General features: G+C 35.4%; 1 long non-coding RNA gene across 2 annotated transcripts in view; it reads left to right on the forward strand.

Annotated features, from left to right (window-relative positions):
• LOC105467598 (uncharacterized) overlaps positions 1-20,777 on the forward strand; it is a 39,325-nt gene extending 18,548 nt beyond the window's left edge. For both annotated transcript variants that reach the window (XR_011625339.1, XR_011625340.1), the window contains one exon: positions 20,354-20,777. This is a non-coding gene — a long non-coding RNA (uncharacterized lncRNA). The remainder of the gene's footprint in view (positions 1-20,353) is intronic.
• The last annotated feature ends 426 nt before the right edge of the window (positions 20,778-21,203 follow it).

The following is a 21,203-nucleotide window of genomic DNA, read 5'->3' on the forward strand; positions in this document are numbered from 1 at the left end:
AGTAGCTAAATAATATCAACAGCTAAAACTTTCAACATCAATAGCTAAAACTTATGTTGTGTTTATTGTATTTCATGAATTTAGTTTCACAACTTTACCATGCAGTAGTTTCTATATTAACATTCTCCTAAAGGAGTTTGCACATAAATAAATAAATAAATAAACAAGACTAGTCCAGTATATTTTATTTTAAGCAAAAAAAAAAAAAAAAAAAAAAAGTAGTGGAATACTAAAGCAGTAAATTTCTTGTTCCCTGGTGTCTTTGTCAGTTTAGCGTACTACAACAGAATATTATAAACTGGGTGGCTTAAACATAAACACTATTTTTTTCTCACAGTTCTAGAGACTGGAAATCCAGGATGAGGGTGTCAGTATGGTCAGGTTCTTGGTGAAGACCCTATCTATCTCTTGTTAACAGGTGACTATGTTATTGTGGTATCCTTGTGTAAAACAATCCCTTTTTACAATAGCATATATGTATCTCAGGGAGAGCAATCTCTAGTCTCTCATTTTATAAGGACACTTGTATGACCACATCTAAACCTAATTACCTCCCCCATTTCCCACTTCTGAACATCATCCAATTGGGAGTTAGGGTTTCAACATATGAATTTGCAGGGACACAATCATGCAGTCCATAACACCGGGAAAGCAAGGAATATTTAACATAAAATATTATTTGATGTGAAATTTGAAGAAAAAATAGACAAGGCAGAACAAAGTATGTCTTTTTTTTAAATTATTTTTTATTATTATACTTTAAGTTCTAGGGTACATGTGCATAACATGCAGGTTTGTTACATATGTATACTTGTGCCATGTTGCTGTGCTGCACCCATCAACTCGTCAGCACCCATCAACTCGTCATTTACATCAGGTATAACTCCCAATGCAATCCCTCCCCCCTCCCCCCTCCCCATGATAGGCCCCGGTGTGTGATGTTCCCCTTCCCGAGTCCAAGTGATCTCATTGTTCAGTTCCCACCTATGAGTGAGAACATGCGGTGTTTGGTTTTCTGTTCTTGTGATAGTTTGCTAAGAATGATGGTTTCCAGCTGCATCTATGTCCCTACAAAGGACACAAACTCATCCTTTTTTATGGCTGCATAGTATTCCATGGTGTATATGTGCCACATTTTCTTAATCCAATCTGTCACTGATGGACATTTGGGTTGATTCCAAGTCTTTGTTATTGTGAATAGTGCTGCAATAAACATACGTGTGCATGTGTCTTTATAGCAGCATGATTTATAATCCTTTGGGTATATACCCAGTAATGGGATGGCTGGGTCATATGGTACATCTAGTTCTAGATCCTTGAGGAATCGCCATATTGTTTTCCATAATGGTTGAACTAGTTTACAATCCCACCAACAGTGTAAAAGTGTTCCTGTTTCTCCACATCCTCTCCAGCACCTGTTGTTTCCTGACTTTTTAATGATCGCCATTCTAACTGGTGTGAGATGGTATCTCATTGTGGTTTTGATTTGCATTTCTCTGATGGCCAGTGATGATGAGCATTTTTTCATGTGTCTGTTGGCTGTATGAATGTCTTCTTTTGAGAAATGTCTGTTCATATCCTTTGCCCACTTTTTGATGGGGTTGCTTGTTTTTTTCTTGTAAATTTGTTTGAGTTCTTTGTAGGTTCTGGATATTAGCCCTTTGTCAGATGAGTAGATTGCAAAAATTTTCTCCCATTCTGTAGGTTGCCTGTTCACTCTGATGGTAGTTTCTTTTGCTCTGCAGAAGCTCTTTAGTTTAATGAGATCCCATTTGTCAATTTTGGAGCTATTTATGACAAACCCACAGCCAATATCATACTGAATGGGCAAAAACTGGAAAAATTCCCTTTGAAAACTGGCACAAGACAGGGATGCCCTCTCTCACCACTCCTATTCAACATAGTGTTGGAAGTTCTGGCTAGGGCAATCAGGCAAGAGAAAGAAATCAAGGGTATTCAGTTAGGAAAAGAAGAAGTCAAATTGTCCCTGTTTGCAGATGACATGATTGTATATTTAGAAAATCCCATTGTCTCAGCCCAAAATCTCCTTAAGCTGATAAGCAACTTCAGCAAAGTCTCAGGATACAAAATTAATGTGCAAAAATCACAAGCATTCTTATACACCAGTAACAGACAAACAGAGAGCCAAATCATGAATGAACTTCCATTCACAATTGCTTCAAAGAGAATCAAATACCTAGGAATCCAACTTACAAGGGATGTAAAGGACCTCTTCAAGGAGAACTACAAACCACTGCTCAGTGAAATCAAAGAGGACACAAACAAATGGAAGAACATACCACGCTCATGGATAGGAAGAATCAATATCGTGAAAATGGCCATACTGCGCAAGGTTATTTATAGATTCAATGCCATCCCTATCAAGCTACCAACGAGTTTCTTCACAGAATTGGAAAAAACTGCTTGAAAGTTCATATGGAACCAAAAAAGAGCCCGCATCTCCAAGACAATCCTAAGTCAAAAGAACAAAGCTGGAGGCATCACTCTACCTGACTTCAAACTATACTACAAGGCTACAGTAACCAAAACAGCATGGTACTGGTACCAAAACAGAGATATAGACCAATGGAACAGAACAGAGTCCTCAGAAATAATACCACACATCTACAGCCATCTGATCTTTGACAAACCTGAGAGAAACAAGAAATGGGGAAAGGATTCCCTATTTAATAAATGGTGCTGGGAAAATTGGCTAGCCATAAGTAGAAAGCTGAAACTGGATCCTTTCCTTACTCCTTATACGAAAATTAATTCAAGATGGATTAGAGACTTAAATGTTAGACCTAATACCATAAAAATCCTAGAGGAAAACCTAGGTAGTACCATTCAGGACATAGGCATGGGCAAAGACTTCATGTCTAAAACACCAAAAGCAACGGCAGCAAAGCATGTTTTTAAAAAAAATATCAGGGAACATCATATGAAAAAACATGGAGGTAGTATGGATTCATGGTAAGATCTGGGAAGTCAAATTCCAGTGGTGCTAGACTACAAACATTAAGGGGTGATGGGGTGGACTGTGTAGATAGATGCCATTTATGAATGACTCATACACCACAAGTGATTTCAGCCTTTACCCTGGATCTATTAGCCATGTTGAGTACGGGAGTTACGTTGTTAGGGTTGCATTGTCAGGGTGGAGAGTATGTTCAAGAAGAATGAACTCAAAGGTAATCATGCAAGAAGAAAGGCTATTATAATGGTTTGAGTAAAAATTATTACAAGCCAGAATTAGGATATGGATTACAAAAACAGAGAAAAAAATTTATAGACTCGAGAAGATAAGAAGACAGAATCAAGGGATGATGCTGTATTGAATATGAATGGAGTGAATGATTGATAAATAGAATAGATACAAGGAGAAATCAGGAACACTCTGCATCTTATGAATTATGAAACTGAAGTGATGAAACCATCATTTTCTAAAAAAGGATACCTAGGGTCTAATGATGTTAAGCAAGCCCATGATGACTTTAGCATTGGCCCTGTTGAATTAGTAATGTCTGTAAGATACGTCAGTGGAAAGGCCTAGTAAGTAAATAGATATATGGGTCTGAAGCTCAGAAGAGTCTTTTCTCTAATTTAACGAGAGGTTTCTGTTACATATATTTTGTGCATAAGTCATTTGCAGCCCTGGAAGCACCAGTCTCCAAGGATAAGGAAGAATAGGCATTGAGGGGAAGAGAAACGGAGATTTGAGGGATATAAAATATGAACCAAAAGTAAACAGGATTTCAGAATTCAATCCAAGTCAAATTTGATAATTAAATGGTTGATAATGCACATGAGCAAATAACAGCTAGAAAATTGAAGATGAAAAAGGTTGAACCACATTGGCTTTAGCAACGTGGAGGTTAGGAATGAGATAAATAAGATCAATTTAATTTTAAAGGTCAAGAAAGCCAAATTTCACTGAGAGTTGATTGAGCATTGAGAAATCTGAGAGAGTGGGTATGTATGTTCTCTCTAAAAGCATAGATGGATTAAAATTATGCAAGTTATCAGTCAGGCTGACAAGATGGTGAACAAGCACAGACAGCTCATTCCCTCCTGTAAAACTTATCTCAGGAGAAACAGAAGAAATAAAAGGGAAATATATGAGTCAGAAAAACTGATGTAAAACTGTGCAGGGCTCCAACAGAACTAGATAAAATTTGCAAACTGAACTGGAGAAGAATAGACAGCCTGGATATAGGAGGCCAAGTGCTGTGTTCAAAAGATGAGTTAGAGAGAAGCTTTTGGATTTTGCTCGTTTTTCTCCCTGAGAAGAAAAACAACCTGAAAATTTCCAGAGGAGGGAAAAATTTAAAAAAACAACAAAAGAACAAAATCATATTAACACTGGACTGGTTAATAGTAGCGCTGGAGCCACATACCCACCCCCATCCACACACACAGAGAACCTGAGTAACATATTTAAAGTGTAAACAAATTATATAATAATAAAATGTAAGTTTTTCATTTCAATATGAAGATACATAAAGATTTTTCTCATTCATACAAAATCCCAGAAAGCTTATTATATAAAAATTAGGTTTCAGAAAGATCCTTGACGAACATACCCAGGAAAAGAAAAATTTAATTAAACAAGATTTAATTATATACATGAAAGCAATGTAAATAGGATAATTTAGTATACTATAATATTGCCTACAAAGCCAATAGAAAAAAGTACACTTATTAATATAATGTTCAGAATTTAAAAATTAATCTCATTAATGAGATCATTTTTTAAAAAACTGATTCAGGATATTTCTAAGCATACATAGTTTGTATTTCTTCTACATTCAGTGTTTATATAGTGAATGTGACTTTGCATATGTGTATGTGTATATAAACGAAGGAAGTTTTCTAAAATGATACTTGCCTTTTTGATGTGTGTTGCACACTAAATATTGTTAATGCAGTATGTTACTGTTTAATGATAGTGACCTACTGAATTGATTTCTCAAAATGCAATGAAATATGACAATTTAGTTCGGTGAGTGAAAAAGAGAAGAAAGTGATTATATTATGTCATAAAATTATCTTATATGGAGGTAAGTTATTGTTCATTATATAGGTAATTAGGCAAGAAAAGGAAGTAAAATACAAAAAAAAAGTGAGAAAGGAAGAAGTAAAACTGCCTCTGTTTGCAGATGACATAATCTTACCAAAAAACTTTTAAAACTAATAAATACAGTAAAGTTGCAGGAGACAAGATTGGCAAACAAAAATTATGTTTCTATACACTAACAATGAACTATCTGAAAAAGAAATTACGAAAACAATCCCTTTTACAATAGCATCAAAAAATGGAATACTCAGAAGTAAATTTAATCAAGGAGACCAAATATGTGTACACTGAAAACTATATAACATTGATCTAAGCTCTTGAGGAAGACATAAATAAATGAAAGATATTCCATGTTTATGGATTAGAAGACTTAACATTGTTAAAATGTTTGAGGTATTTAAAGCAATCTACATATTCAATGCAATTCCTAGAAAAATTCCAATGGCCTGCCTGTTGATGGTGTATAGGAATGCTAGTGGTTTTGGCACATTGATTTTGTATCCTGAGACTTTGCTGAAGTGACTTATCAGCTTAAGAAGCTTTTCGGCTGAGACCATGGTGTTCTCTAGATATAGAATCACATCATCTGCAGACAAAGATAGTTTGACTTTCTCTCTTCCTATTTGGATACTCCTTATTTCTTTCTCTTGTCCGATTGCCTTGGTAAAATCTTCCAATACTATGTTGAATAGGAGTGGTGAGAGAGGGCAACTTCGTCTTGTGCCTGTTTTCAAGGGGAATTATTCCAGTTTTTGCCCATCCAGCATGAGAGTGCCTGCGCATGTGTCATATATGGCTCTTATTATTTTGAGGTATGTTCCTTCAATACCTAGTTTAGTGAGAAGTTTTGTTTGTTTCTCTGTTTGTTTGTTTTGAGGTGGAGTTTTGCTTTTGTTGCCCAGGCTGGAGTGCAATGGCGTCATCTTGGCTCACCGCAACCACCACTACCAGAGTTCAAACGATTCTCTTACCTCAGTCTCCCAAGTAGCTGGGATTACAGACATGTGCCACCATGCCCGGCTAATTTTTTGTATTTTTAGTAGAGATTTGATTTCTCCATGTTGGTCAGGATGGTCTCGAACTCCTGACCTCAGGTGATCCACCTGCCTCAGACTCCCAAAGTGCTAGGATTACAGGTGTGAGCCATCACTCCTGGCCTAGTGAGAGTTTTTAAGATGAAGGGATGTTGAATTTTATCAAAGACGTTTTCCACATCTATTGAGATAATCACGTGATTTTTTTGTCTTTAGTTCTGTTTATGTGATGAATCACATTTATTTATTTGCTTATGTTGAACCAACCTTGCATCCCGGAGATGAAGCCTGCTTGATTGTGGTGGACAAGCCATTCCATGCTCATGGATAGGAAGAATCATTATCATTAAAATGGTCATATTGCCCAAAGCAATTTATAATTCAATGCCATTCTCATTAAACTACCATTGATATTCTTCACAGAATTGAAAAATTCACATGGAACCAAAATTCACATAAAACTAAAAAAGAGCCAAATAGCCAAGGCAATCTTAAGCAGGAAGACCAAAGCTGAAGGCATCACACTACCCAACTTCAAACTATTCTACAAGGATACAGTAACCAAAACAGCATGGTACAGGTATAAGAACAGACACATAGACCAATGGAACAGAATAGAGAACCCAGAAATAAGACTGCACACCTACAATCATCTGATTTTCAACAAACTTGACAAAAACAAACAACAGAGAAATGATTTCCTATTCAATAAATTGTGCTGGAAGAACTGATTAACCATACACAGAAAACTGAACCTGGACTACTTCCTTACACCATATACAAAAATTAACTTAAGATGGATAAAATACTTAAATGTGAAACCCAAAACTGTAAAAACCCTAAAAGAAAACCTAGGCAATACCATTCAGGACAGAGGCATGGGCAAAGATTTTGTGACAAAGACACCAAAAGCAATTGCAACAAAAGCAAAAATGGACAAATGGGATCTAATTAAACTAAAGAGCCTCTGCACAGCAAAAGAAACTCTCAACAGAGAGCACAGACAACCTACAGAATGGGAGAAATTGTTTGCAGTATATCCATTTGACAAAGGTCCGATACCCAGTGCCTATAAGGAACATAAACAAATTTACAAGAGAAAACAAAAAACAACCTAATTAAAAAGTGAGCAAAGCCCATGAACACACACTTCTCAAAAGAAGACACACATGCAACCAACAAACATGAAAAAAACTCAACATCACTTATTATTAGGGTAATGCAAATCAAAACCACAATGACATACCATCTCACATTAGTCAGAATGGCTATTCTTAAAAAGTCAAAAAACAACAGATACTGGCAACATTGTGGAGAAAAAGGAACACTTTTACACTGTTGGTGGGAGTGTAAATTAGTTTAACCATTGTGGAAGACAGTGTGTCAGTTCCTCAAAGACCTAGAATCATAAATATCATTTCATACAGAAATCCCGTTACTGAGTATATGCCTAAAGAAGTATAAATCATTCTATTATAAAGATATGTACATGTGTATGTTCATTGCAGCAGTCTTCACAATAACAAACACATGGAATCAACCTAAATGCCGATCAATGATAAACTGGATAAAGAAAATTTTGTACATATATACCATGGAATACTATATAGCCATAAAAAATAGAGTCCATGTCCTTTGCAGGGCCATGGATGGAGCTAGAGGCCCTTATCCTTACCAAACTAATGCAGGAACAGAAAAACCAAATGTTGCATGTTCTCACTTGTAAGTGGGAGTTGAATGATGAGAAAATATGCACACATGGGAAGAACAATGCACACTGGGGCCTGTCAGAGGGTGGGAGGGGTGGGAAGAGGGAGAGCATCAGGAAGAATAGCTAATGGATGTTGGGCTTCATACCTAGGTGATGGGATGATCTGTGCAGCATAGCACCATGGCACAAGTTTACCTGTATAACAAACCTGCATATCCTGTACATGTGCCTGAACTTAAAATAAAATGTGGATATAAAAAATATTTAAAATAAAATTGATTTTAAAAGTTACAATGGCATACGTTCAGAGAAATAAAAAGTTCTAAAATTTTTATAGAACCACAAAAAATCCCAACTAGTCAAAGTAGTCTTGAGAAAGAATAAAAAAGCTAAAGGCATCGCAATTCTTATTTCATAATATATAACAAAAAGTACAGTAATTAAAACAATATGGTACTGGCATAAAAAGATGTATACACCAACGAATCAGAATAATGAGCCCAGAAAAAAATCATGCATTTATGGTCAACTGACCTTTGACAAAGGTGCCAAGAATACACTAGCAAAAAGGGCAGTCTCTTCAATAAATGATGTTGAAAAATCTGGATATTCATATGCAGAAGAATGAAATTGGACCCTTGTCTCACACCATATATGAAAATGAATTCAAAATAGATAAAATACTTAAGACCTAAAACTGTAAAATGTCTAGAAGAAAAAATAATAATGGTCTATGACTTTGGTCTGGTCAGTAACTTTTTGGATATGACCCTAAAAGCATAGGCAACAAAGCAAAAATAGACAAATGAGATTGCATCAACTAAAAAGTATGTGCACTGAAAAGAAAACAATCAACAGAGTGGAGAGACAACATACAGCATGGGATAAAATATTTGCCGACCGTACATTTGATGAGTGATTAATATCCAACACATATAAGAAATCCACACAACTCCATAGCAAAACAAACAAACACAGCTGATTAAAAAATAGATCAAATAGACATTTTCCCAAGGAATATGTGAATAGCTAGCAAGCATATGAAAATATTATTAACAACAGTAATTATTAGAGAAATGCACATCAATATCACAGTGAACTATCACCTCAGACATGTTAGAATGGCTATGATAAAAAATATAAAATATAAGCTTTGGGGAGAGTATGGGAAAAGAAGAGAACCCCTGTACATCGTTGGTGGGAACGTAAATTAGTACAGTCATTACAGAAAATGGATGAATGTTCCTGAAAAATTAGAAATAGAACTGTCATATGGTAAATCAATCCCACATCTGAATACATACCCAAAGGAAATGAAATTAATATCTCAAAGAGGCACCTGTATGCCCATGCTCATTGCCGCATTATTTACAATGGCCAAGATATGGAAACAATCTAAGTGTCTATGTTCATGAATGAATGAATGAAGAAAATGTGGTATCACATATAATATTTGTCCCAAGATATATCGTACATAAAATTTATAAAATTTGCTAAGAGAGTAGATCTTAAGTGATGGATATGCAATTAACTCAATTGTGGTAATCATTTCACAATGTGTACATTATATAGTTTGCATGTTTGTCCCCTCTAAATCTCATGTTGGAATGTATTCTTTCATATTGGAGGTGGGTCCTAGTGGGAAGTAATTGAATCAAGGGAGCACATCCTCCATGAATGGCTTGCTGCCATCTCCTTGGTAATTGGTGAGTTTTAAGAGATCTGGCTTATTTAAAAAAGTCTGGGACCTCTCCTTTTCTCTCTTCTGCCATGTAATATGCCAGTTCCCCTTTTGCCTTCCACCATGATTGTAAACTTCCAAAGGCCTCACCAAAAGCCAAACAGATGCTGCTGCCATGCTTATACAGCCTGCGGAACCATGAACCAACTAAACTTCTTTATTTATAAATTAAAAAGCCTCAGGTATTTCTTTATAGCAATGCAGGAACAGTCTAACACAATACATATATCAAAATGTCACATAATATAACTTAAATATATACAATTTTTACTTGTCAGTTATATATCGAGAGAAGAAAAAAGTATTATCTCCTTGTAAATTAAATTCAAACAACATTCTTATATTCCTTTAATTTATATTTAACAAAATATTTCTGTGGAATTAAAGAATAGCACAGATTTACCAAATAATATATTGAGTTATTTGGAGAGTAAAATTCAAGTGATGTAATCACGCCCAAATTATTTTACACTAACAGTGAGACTTTATGTTGCCTGCTTTGATTATTTGAGCTTACCTTTTAAAGCTAAAAATGAAGCGGAATTTCTTGAGAGGATATTGTTAGATAATTTATACGGCGATCTGAAATTCTTTTTCCATTAACAAGTTATACTGGAAATTAAAACTTCATCAAAAATTTACCACGCCCTATTTAGTTAATAAATGCTGACATGTCACAAGCTAATGCAAGCATATTGGTGCTAAGACCTCAGACTGAGCCTTAGCAAAATAAACAGCAAATAATCACCCATCAGGATTAAACAGTAGATGTTAAAGGTCTTAAGAGCAGTTCAAATTGCAATCTACTGTTCTTAGTACTAGTCATCAGTTATATTTAAAGCAAAAATACTGGTATTTTAGTGCTCTTTCTCCGATGATGTTTTGAAAAACAATTGTGACATATTCCTAAGGACATAAAGCGAGAAATAAGGTGACCCTTTTTAAAGTTGAAATTTGGATCAATTATTATTGATATATAAGTATCACGGAGACAGGACTGTAAGACTTGAGTAAAATAAAAGAATGCCTCTATCGAATTGACCTTTGACAATAGAACTCAGAACAGTGGTTGCTTGGATGGGCTGGGGTTGGAAAGGAAATGAAGACTGTATGGAAAGGACCACTGGATTCCAGAGGGCATTATTCTAGGGTTGACATCCTGTTGAGGCTGAACTAACCTGCATCCAGAGTGTCTCACTCACAGAGCTGGAAGCTGATGCTCCCTGCGACCTCAGAGCTTAGCTGGGGTTGCCAACCAACCTGTGGTCTCTCCCACATGGCTGAGTCAAGCAAACACCTTACATGGTGAGACAGTGCCCCTAAAGCAAGTTTCCTTAGGAGCAAGGCAGAAGCAGCATCACTTTTTATGACACAATTATAGAAACCTCATGGTCTTATTTTCAATGTACTTTATTCATGGAAGCCTGATGAGAATACTGAGAACAGGCATAGATCCTGATATGGTTTGGCTTTGTGTCCCCACCCAAATCTCATCTTAACTTGTAATTCCCAGCCATTGAAGGAGGGACCTGGGGGAGGTAATTGGATCATAGAGGCAGTTTCCCCCATGTTGTTCTCATGATACTGAGGGAGTTCTCACATGGGCTGATGGTTTTAAGTGTGGTACTTCCTCTGTCCTTCACTCTTTCTCTTTCCTTTGCCTTGTGAGGAAGGTTCTTGCTTCTCCTTTGCCTTCTGCTGTACTTGTAAGTTTCCTGAGGCCTCCTCACCATGTGGAATTGCAAGTCAATTAAACCACTTTTCTTTATAAATTATTTAGTCTCAGTTATTTCTTTATAGTAGAGTGAGAACGGAGTACTAATACAGATCTCAATATCAATGGGAGGAGTGTCACAAAGAAATTTGGGACCATGTTCTTAAATTATTGCATTACATCCTTTGACCAAAACCAATATCTATTCCTGCCACATGCAAGATAACCCTCCTCATTTCCCACCACACACTCCCACAATCTCATCCTGTTAGGGCATCTACTCAAAATCTGAAAATCTCACCATTTTGCCTTGATAGCAAAATTTCTGTAGCCGTTACCATTGCTGCATAACAATTACCCTACAACAGTTATTAAAAGCAACCACTTTATTATCTCAAAGAATCTATAAGTCAGGATTTCACACTGAGGATAAGAAGGTGCCTCTTCTCTCCTCTACAATAAATGGGATCTCAGCTGGGAAGACTCAAAGTGCAGTGTCAGGGTAACTCAATGACTAGGCACTAAACTAAATGCTCTTCCACTCATGTTTGGAGACTAGCTGGAAGGATGCAAGGACTGGCTCAGCTAGGAGAGCCGACTGTACTGCCTATACAACATGTCTCCATGTGGCCTGGCTTTCTCTCTGAAGGGTGACTACAGGGTAGTCAGATCTCCTCCAAGGCAATTCAGGGCTCTAAGTTTGAGTGTTGGGTGACACCGTGTTTTTAAGTACGCAGCCTCAGAAACTTATGATACAACCTCTGATTTAGATGACAAAGGAAGGAACTATAGGCAATTCCGAGTAAGAGCAGTGCCAACAAATTTAAAAGGGTATTGTGACTGGGGCTGAAGACATTTCTTTTTATAAAAGAGAAGACAGAATTGCTATCTCAATGAGATGTTTACCACAATGTAATGAGACATTAGTTACATGACTAAATGTGCCAAGTCTCCCGATCAATTTCTTAAATTGAAGACAACATTATCACCAGAAGCAATTAATCTTGAATACTACAAATCCTTTGCTGTGTTGCCTTTCCCTGTCTGTTACAGAAATTCTTGTGTACTCTGGGAACAAGTCCTTAGACTGACATGGAGAACAATTCAGGTCACCTGAAAGCACTAGCGGTGCTTTCACCTGAAAGCATTCAGCGGTGGTTACTAAGAAATATTTGTGGTGAAAGGATTTGTCTCACTTTCTTGTCTTATTCTCAAAATAATGTCGTCAAGGAAGAAGGAGAAATATTATTGTTTCCATTTTGCATTGGAACAATCAGGGCATTTAGAAGTAAGGAAACTCAGAACGATTTTGAAGTGAGACCTTTGGAATTTTGGCCTGTTGTGCTTTGTTTGGTACCAGCTTTGGAAACTTGATCTCAAATCACCTTATGTATTTTTAAAATATGAATTTAATTGTTTGTAATAGTTAATGTCACACTAAAATTTCATCAGTTATGGCAATTATGAGTCCTTAGTAACTGAGAGAATCCTTTCTCATTACTTAAAATTCCTGGCATTCATGCCCAAGTTCCATTCCACATCTTCATGGTTTCTAGCTCTGGAAACTTTGCTTTTTAGTGAGTCTTAAAGTACAGCTAATTCTGACATATTCTTAGATTATTGCTTATTTAACCAACTTACTTAGCCATTTGTTGCTGCTTCGTAACTAGAGCCACAGACAACCTTCATGCATCTGGTTGTTATAAATGGGCATAGATCAGAAGAACAGATAATGAACTTTCAGAACTGATAAATAAAAAGACACAGTCATCTGTCCAAAGCTGGTGAAGGGCAATCTTCTTACGAGATTCATTAGTTTATTTTCAGCATAAAAAACAGTTACCATGGAAACACATTACGATGATATATATTCTAATTTTTGGTGGAAATGTAAATTAAAGTCACCTTGAAAATTGGAACCACAGCCTTTTAAAAGAGCTGTGCACATTTTCCACACTCTGATACAACATGTTTAAAATAAAATTTCTTTTGTTTTCATGTAATTTCCATAAAATAAAATAGTAAAATGATACTATAAAATAATATAAGCTCAATTATATAAGGTCAGAGGCATGCTATCAAAAAGAAATCCATGGACTTTAAATCTTAAGGGTGAGAGATTTTACAAATCTCACTTTGTATATATTAATTATATTGGGATACATCAATTGGTTTCCATATTTCATCACACTTGGTGGTTTGTAAGTATGGTTATTTCATTGAATATATTAAATCCTATACTATTGAATTTCCTTTCTCACCTTAGCTTGTTACCAATGTTTTAATTGAGAGATGGAATAATTTCATCATTTTTCAAGAAAAACACCTTCTCTATACTCAGTTATAAAATAAACTGCTGTGAATTGAAAAATAGAGGTAATATAAGTAATATGTACGTAAAATTTGAATTAAACTGTAATATAACATGTATTTAATATTTGAAAATAACACAGAAAGTGTACTTTTCTCTGTATACTTATGTTTAAATATGCATTAAAATGTGCAGATTGCTGTTCTTGGGCTATAAACAGATTGAAAATGAGTAACTTTGGGGAGTCACATATGTTACATTTTAGAACAAGTATATTTGAGAGCAAGTATATTTGAAAGTTTTACCTGGAATAAATCACCAGAAGTGTAATGTTCATTAAAGATTCATAAATTCTTTTTTTTTTTTTTTTTTGAGACGGAGTCTTGCTCTGTCACCCAGGCTGGAGTGCAGTGGCCGGATCTCAGCTCACTGCAAGCTCTGCCTCCCGGGTTTACGCCGTTCTCCTGCCTCAGCCTCCCGAGTAGCTGGGACTACAGGCGCCCGCCACCTCGCCCGGCTAGTTTTTTTGTATTTTTTAGTAGAGACGGGGTTTCACCGTGTTAGCCGGGATCGTCTCTCGATCTCCTGGCCTCGTGATCCCCCCGTCTCGGCCTCCCAAAGTGCTGGGATTACAGGCTTGAGCCACCGCGCCCGGCCTAGATTCATAAATTCTTACATTTTTGAGAAATCAAACCAGCAAACAAACACACAGAGATCAGTTTCCTGAGATCATAAGGCATGGCTGCCCCAAGGTGATGCCCAGTGAAACACTTGGATTATTATCTAGTCAGTCTTTTTCTATAATAAATCACGTGAATGACTCCAGGAAAATATAGTTTCCTGTGCTTTAGAGATATATCATTTTAAGGCTTTAGTGAAATCTATGTGACAATAATTAAGTTCTTGTCTCACTGTCAAACACTTACACCTGAGTAACAAAGAACAATTCTACATCTCAATTTTCTCGACGTGGTGATCACAAGTCTAACCTCATATACGAATGATACTTTTGAAACTCATTTTTACAGAGGCAAACCTGACAAACTCCATTCTCATACTACAGACTTTATGCTAATTTGTTTAGCAGTTTGTGGCTTCTGCCAATTTAGGAGCAAATCTCTGTGTCCTATTCATCTGTAAATTGCCAGCAGAGAGTTTTATTCCTTGTTTCAGACTCAAATGCATATTTTTTTTCATCTTCTGTCATTACCTACAGTAACATTTTAAAAGGGAAACTCTTGACACAAACTGATAATAAAAGTCTAAGGAGACCTTGCTGGATGCTTTTATAGCTTTTCTTCCCTTCAAATGGAGAAACCTGGCTTACAGACATACTCTGAGTTAACCTTGAGGATTCTCAAAACATTTTATATCCTCAATTAAATGTTCAATCCCCATTATCAGTAGCCTATGCTATTACAGTCTGTACACAAGACACTAGAAATGAGTAGACGTTTTAAGACTCAGGGAGATTACAGTGCACAGTTACCTGCTCTTACTGGCCAACTCTTACCTCAAATTTTTCCTCACATGGAACATCATTAAAAACTTTCACTCCAAACTCTTCACTTCGTTTTAAACATTCATAATGCAGAGAAAATCTGGAGAGCCTACTCAATGGAAAACTGTTTAGTTATTTTTCTGAAAACAGGGAAAAGTAATAATCTTTTCCTAACTGTACAAACAGGTAGCTGTACAAAGAGAGAATTGAGAAGATAAGGCAGCAAACATTGCTGCATAGACTACTGCAAACATAGGAAAGAAGACATGTCCAGCCTCAAAATTAAGATGATCATCTTTGAGGAATTAAAACCCAAAGTTTACTCTAGAGGTATCAGCCTGCTAGGTTCTATAAGCAGCAGTGGGGACCAGGAGTTTGGCTCTTCTGTTGTACGAAAGAAGAAAAGTGCTTCTCTGTCTCTCCTGAGAGAACTCAAAAAACGTTTGGCGGAAAGGCTGTAAAAAGTGTGTTGTTTAATAGCTTCCATAGCAGGTTCTCATTGAGGGAGGTGGGAGAGCAGAGATAGAGTATGGGGAAGGAGAGATTAACTAAGGCACTGCATCAGCCAATGTTCTCCAGAGAAACAGAATCAGTGGGAGTAAAGATATTGTAAGAAATTGGCTTATGGGATTATAGGGACTGGCAAATCCAAAATATGTTCGGGATTGCAGGTTGAAAACTCTTATGCAAAGGTTGATATTAAGGTCATGAGGCATAATTTCTTCTTTCTCAGGGAAACCTCAATTGTGTTCATAAGTCCTTTCAGCTGAACAGATGGTGTCCACTTACATTATAGAGAATAATCTCCTTTACTGAAAGTCACCAAATTGTAGAATTTAACCACATCTACACAATACTTTCTCAACAACTGCTAGATCCTTGATCAATTGAATAACTGGATACTATAGCCTAATCAACTTGACACAAAACTAAGCACTGTATAGACTTTCTCTGCTTCTTTGGCTAGATCTATGCTATTCAAACTTTTATCTTGGACAAACAGACACAAATTGCCAATTGAAAAGCAAGCAGACTGAGAGATAAATAAAATAAATTGATAATCATATAACCATCAACTGTTTTGAATAGTTTAAAATATTTCAAATAACAAAATACTAGGCTCAAACATTTACCCAATGTTCAAACAGGTGATTTCAATCATATACAACCCTATTCAGAGACTGAAAAAAGTAGATAGTGTAGTCAAACCCCATATAATGATGTTTCACTCAACAACAGGCAATATATATGATTGCAGTCTCATGTGATTATCATAACATATTTTCACTGTACTGTTTCTTTATTTAGAGATGCTTAACACACAAATACTTACCATTGTGTTGTAATTGCCTCCAGTGTTCAGTACAGTAGCATGCTGTACAGGTTTGTGGCCTAGAATAAACAGGCTATACCGTACAGCCTAGGTGTATATTAGGCTACACCATCTAGGTTTGTCTAAGTGCACTCTGTGATGTTCACACAATAATGCAATCACCTAACGATGCTTTCCTTGGAACTTATGTCTGTTATTAAGTGACACAGGACTGTATATCCAAACACATTCTTAGAAGGTAAAAAAAAAAAAACTTGATACCAAAATACTAAAGAATTTATAATTAATTTTGGCCAGAAAAGTAATATGCTACCTTAGTTTATAATTGGAAACTCAGCCATATTAAAAAATTAAAGATGAAAAGCCATGTCATCTTTTCCATAAATGAAATAAAAAAGCATCAACTCATTCTTGGTAAGCTGTGTTAGCAACTTAAGAACTGGTGGAAACTAAATTAACTTGATAAAAGACAAATTTAAAAATCTCTAGTAAACATTATATGTAATGGTAAAATGTTAGAAAACATTTATCTGAAATCAAGAAGAACACAATATGCGTTAGACTACTATTTCTATTTAACACTGAACTGGAATCCTCAGCTAGTACAATAAGACAAAAAAAAAAATAAATAAAAAATGAATGAAAAAGAAGGGCTCAAACATTTTAATTATTTCCAGATAATATAGTTGATGATATAGAGAACTTAAAATGGATAGAGATAGATTATTTAAATTAATAAAAGTTAATTTTCATTATAATCTGGAGAAGTCTATCACGTATTTATGTACCAATAAATAAAAAGTAGAAAATCTAATATAAAAATGTCATTTATAATAGAAGCTAAAATATTACCTATAAATAATTCTGAAAGAAATTGGACAATGTACTTATGAAGAAAATTATAATATACTATTTTTTAATATTAAATCAGACCTAAACAAACTTCAACGTATATCATGAATAGGAACATACAATATGAGGAAGATGCTAATTCTACTTATTCGATGTGTATAGTCAATACAATTCTAATCAAAATCCAAAATGATGAAACTTGACAAGTAGATTCTAAAACGTAAGGTGAAGTAAAGTTAAGGCACTGTCAGAAACGTGCAGAAGGAACAGAGAAGGGTAGGAAAGGAGATGTATTTACCCATGAGTTGTTGATGCTTATTAAACTTTTAGAATATAGGTCAGTGTGATAGTCCAGAATAATAAAACAGTAGAAGAGTGCAACAGAATCAAACTCCAGAGACAGAACCACACATACAGGGAAGCTTGATATATGACAGCACTGTGCTTCACAGGTAAAAAGAGGTGGCCTATTCAATGATTGGTTGCTGGTATGATTGGTTATCCAAATGGAAATGTGTGAAATCAGGTCCTTACCATTACCAGGCATAAAAATCAATTTCAGGTGGTCAGAGGGCTTACATCTGAAAAGCAAAACTTAAACAAAAAATCAACACATTCAAGATATGTTCACATAGCTGCAGCAGCATTGAAAGGTATAAACAGGTTACAACCGAAGCCAACTGTGAAGGAAATGATGGATACATTGAATATGTTAATATCAAACATCTCTGCTTATCCAAGAAACTTAAAGAAATTGCAGAGTCATACCTATAAGATATAGTTTTGTATAGTTAAAACATTCAAGTATATGCAAAATATTACTTAGGGATGAAGAGATACATATGTATATACTTTATATATATTGGGATTATAAGTATTTTGTATGTATATGTGTACATATATATACATATATAAATATGTACACACACACAGGCATATCTTGGAGATACTGCAGATTCAGTTCCAGACCACAATAAAGTAAATATCACAATAAAGCAAGTCACACAAGTTTTTTAGTTTCCCACTGCATATAAAAGATAACAGTATACTATGGTTTATTAAGTGCACAACTGCAAGATGTCTTAAAAAATTTACATATCTAAACTTAAGAATACTTTATTACTAAAAAATGCTAACAATTATCTAAACCTTCAGGGACTCATAAAGTTTTTGCTAGTACAGGGTCTTTCTTGATGATGACTGCTAACTGACCAGGGTAGTGGTTGCTGAAGGCTTGGATGGCTGTGGCAATTTCTTAAAATAAGACAATGACATTTGCTGCACTGATACACTCTTCCTTTCATGAGAGATTCACTGTAATATGTGGGTACAGTTTGTGGAATCCCAAAACAATTACAATTGTAATATCAAAGATCACTAATCACAGATCACCATAAATGATATAATTAATAATTTAAAACTTTGAAATTTTGCAGAAATTATCAAAATGTGACACACATACATGAAGTGAGCACATACTGTTGGAGAAATGGCACTGATAGACTTACTTGATGCAGGGTTGCCACAAAACATCAATCTGTACAAAGTGCTATATATGTGAAGAGTGGTGAACTGAAGCACAATAAAATGTGGTATGTCTCTGTAGATCCACTGAAAATATAAAGAAAAGCGAGGGAAGTATAAACACATATTTCCAGGTACTGTTCAGGTTTGGGGAAAGGTTAGATGATACATTCAAAGACACAGGTAAAAATTCTAAAATATTATTAATGTTGAATGTATTAAGTTCGCTGGTTAATATTCTAGGTATTTCATTCTAATTATATTTTCACTACCTTAAGTATATATAGTATTATGTCATTTTATAGAATTATAAAGTATATTCAGTTAAATACATGTATCTTAAGCATAGAATCCAATGAATGTTGGCAATTATATATACTTATATATTGATATGGTTATACATCTACTATATATTTTATATTAAACATTTTTATTTATATATGACTATAGCAATATAAAAACATTTCAGTCATTACAGAACTATTCATCATGTCCCTTCCCGTACCCATCCATCATTGACCTTCCACCCCAGGCAACCACCATTTGGATTTATTTCCCCATAGATCAGTCATGTCTCTTCTAGAAATTCATATAAATGAAATTGTATGTATTCTTTGCTGTCCTGGCTTCTTTAACTCAGCAAATGTTTTTGAGGCGCATCAATGTTTTGGCATAGATCAAGAGTTCATTCCCTTTTATTTCTGGGTAGTGTTCCATGGCAAAAAATCAAAACTTTGTTTATCTATTCTCTTGTTAATGGAGAGATTGTTTCTAGTTCGGGGCTACATTGTTTTGGGTTGTTTCCAGGTTGGGCCTAGTATGAAAAAAAGAGCTGCTATGAACATGTTTAACATTATGAGAAATTTCCAGACCAACTTCCAAAGTGGTTACAGATCTATACATATGTACTACAAATATAGGTGTGAGGGGAGAGAAATCAAATATGACATCAAGGTTTCAAGGATTAACAAGGAGAGAGATGAATTTGGCATTTACTCATTTGTAGAAAGTTTGAGGTGAAAGGTTTGGAGTTGAGTTTGCCGAAAGTTAATTTGAAATTATTGACATTTGAATACAGATATAGGATAGGCAGTGAACTATGTATGTCCAGAATTCACAGAAGAGATCAAGGCAGGAGCTGCAGAGTCATCATTATACCGATTTACTGATTCATTCATTCCAAATATGCACATTTTATTGAATGAGCACCATATGTGGCAAACTCTTTAGATACACATGGACCATACCAGTTAAAAAAAAATATCTGCCCATATGGGACATATATCACCTGTGGCCTAGGAGAATAGATGGGGAAACTTAAACAGAGAGTATGCATATAGAAAAGAAAAGGGGTTCAAGGACAGAGCCCAAGGGCAATCCATTGATTCGATATTATGATATGAAAAAGAAGAGCTGAGAGTCTGCAGAAAAAAAAAAAAAATGTCCTGAAGTGCAACAGAAAATGTGGGAATGTGTTGCACTGTGAAGTCAAGCATGGGAATTTGTGTTACTCGCCTGTTTTAGCAAATCTCTCTGTATTCATGTTCTTTTGCAGTTCCTGCCACTGCAGGAGTAAAGTGCATTTCTCCATGCTTTGGATTTTGTTGTGCCAGTGCAATAAAGCAGAAAAGTGAGTGTGCTCTTCCCATGCCCATATCTTAGAAGATTTGCAGGTGTTATTTTCACTCTCGTGCATCTCCCTTTGCCACCAGAACATGTTTGGACTTGCTTGCTTCTACCAGGATAAAAACGATATGCACTAGAGCTTCCAAGCCACCATTTTCACATGGCTGTTTTGTTTCTTTGATTTCTTTCCCCTTGCCTCTTCTTGTAAGTTATTGGATTTACGGCCCACTCTAAATCTAGAATGTCATCTTGGGGTCATTAAATTAATCGCATCTACATTTACAGAAATAAGGGGTAAAGACTTGGACATACCTTTTTTTAAAGAAACGCAATTCTACAGTGTGTTTATAGAATCATTTGCTGTCTACTTAAGTATATTTTTCTCAAGGAAAGGATCCATGTTTATTCATGTTCCACTATAAAGTTTCCAGAGAAATACCTTGGAATCGACGAGCTTAAAAATGATGTCAAGTATTTTATTCAAGGACACAGCCACTGTTTCCATTGTAAATAAGAGTTTATATTCTAATGGTCAGAAATTCTTTATTGTTATGGATTAACTTACTTCAACCTACTATCTTAAAATCACTTGGATGATATCTTCTGCTGTTGAGTTCCGATGAGTCCTTTTTTCTCTGCCTTCCTCAATCTTTTGAAGCACACATTGTAAAAAATCTCATTAAAGTCAGATATGGTCTTTGATATGAAAGGAAGTAATACATCGAAATCATTACCTAAAATTTCTAATAATGATTTGCCCTTTTATCCTAACAGTAATC

The sequence above is a fragment of the Macaca nemestrina genome, chromosome 7, assembly GCF_043159975.1.
Source record: "Macaca nemestrina isolate mMacNem1 chromosome 7, mMacNem.hap1, whole genome shotgun sequence".
NCBI classification, from domain to species: Eukaryota; Metazoa; Chordata; class Mammalia; order Primates; family Cercopithecidae; genus Macaca; species Macaca nemestrina.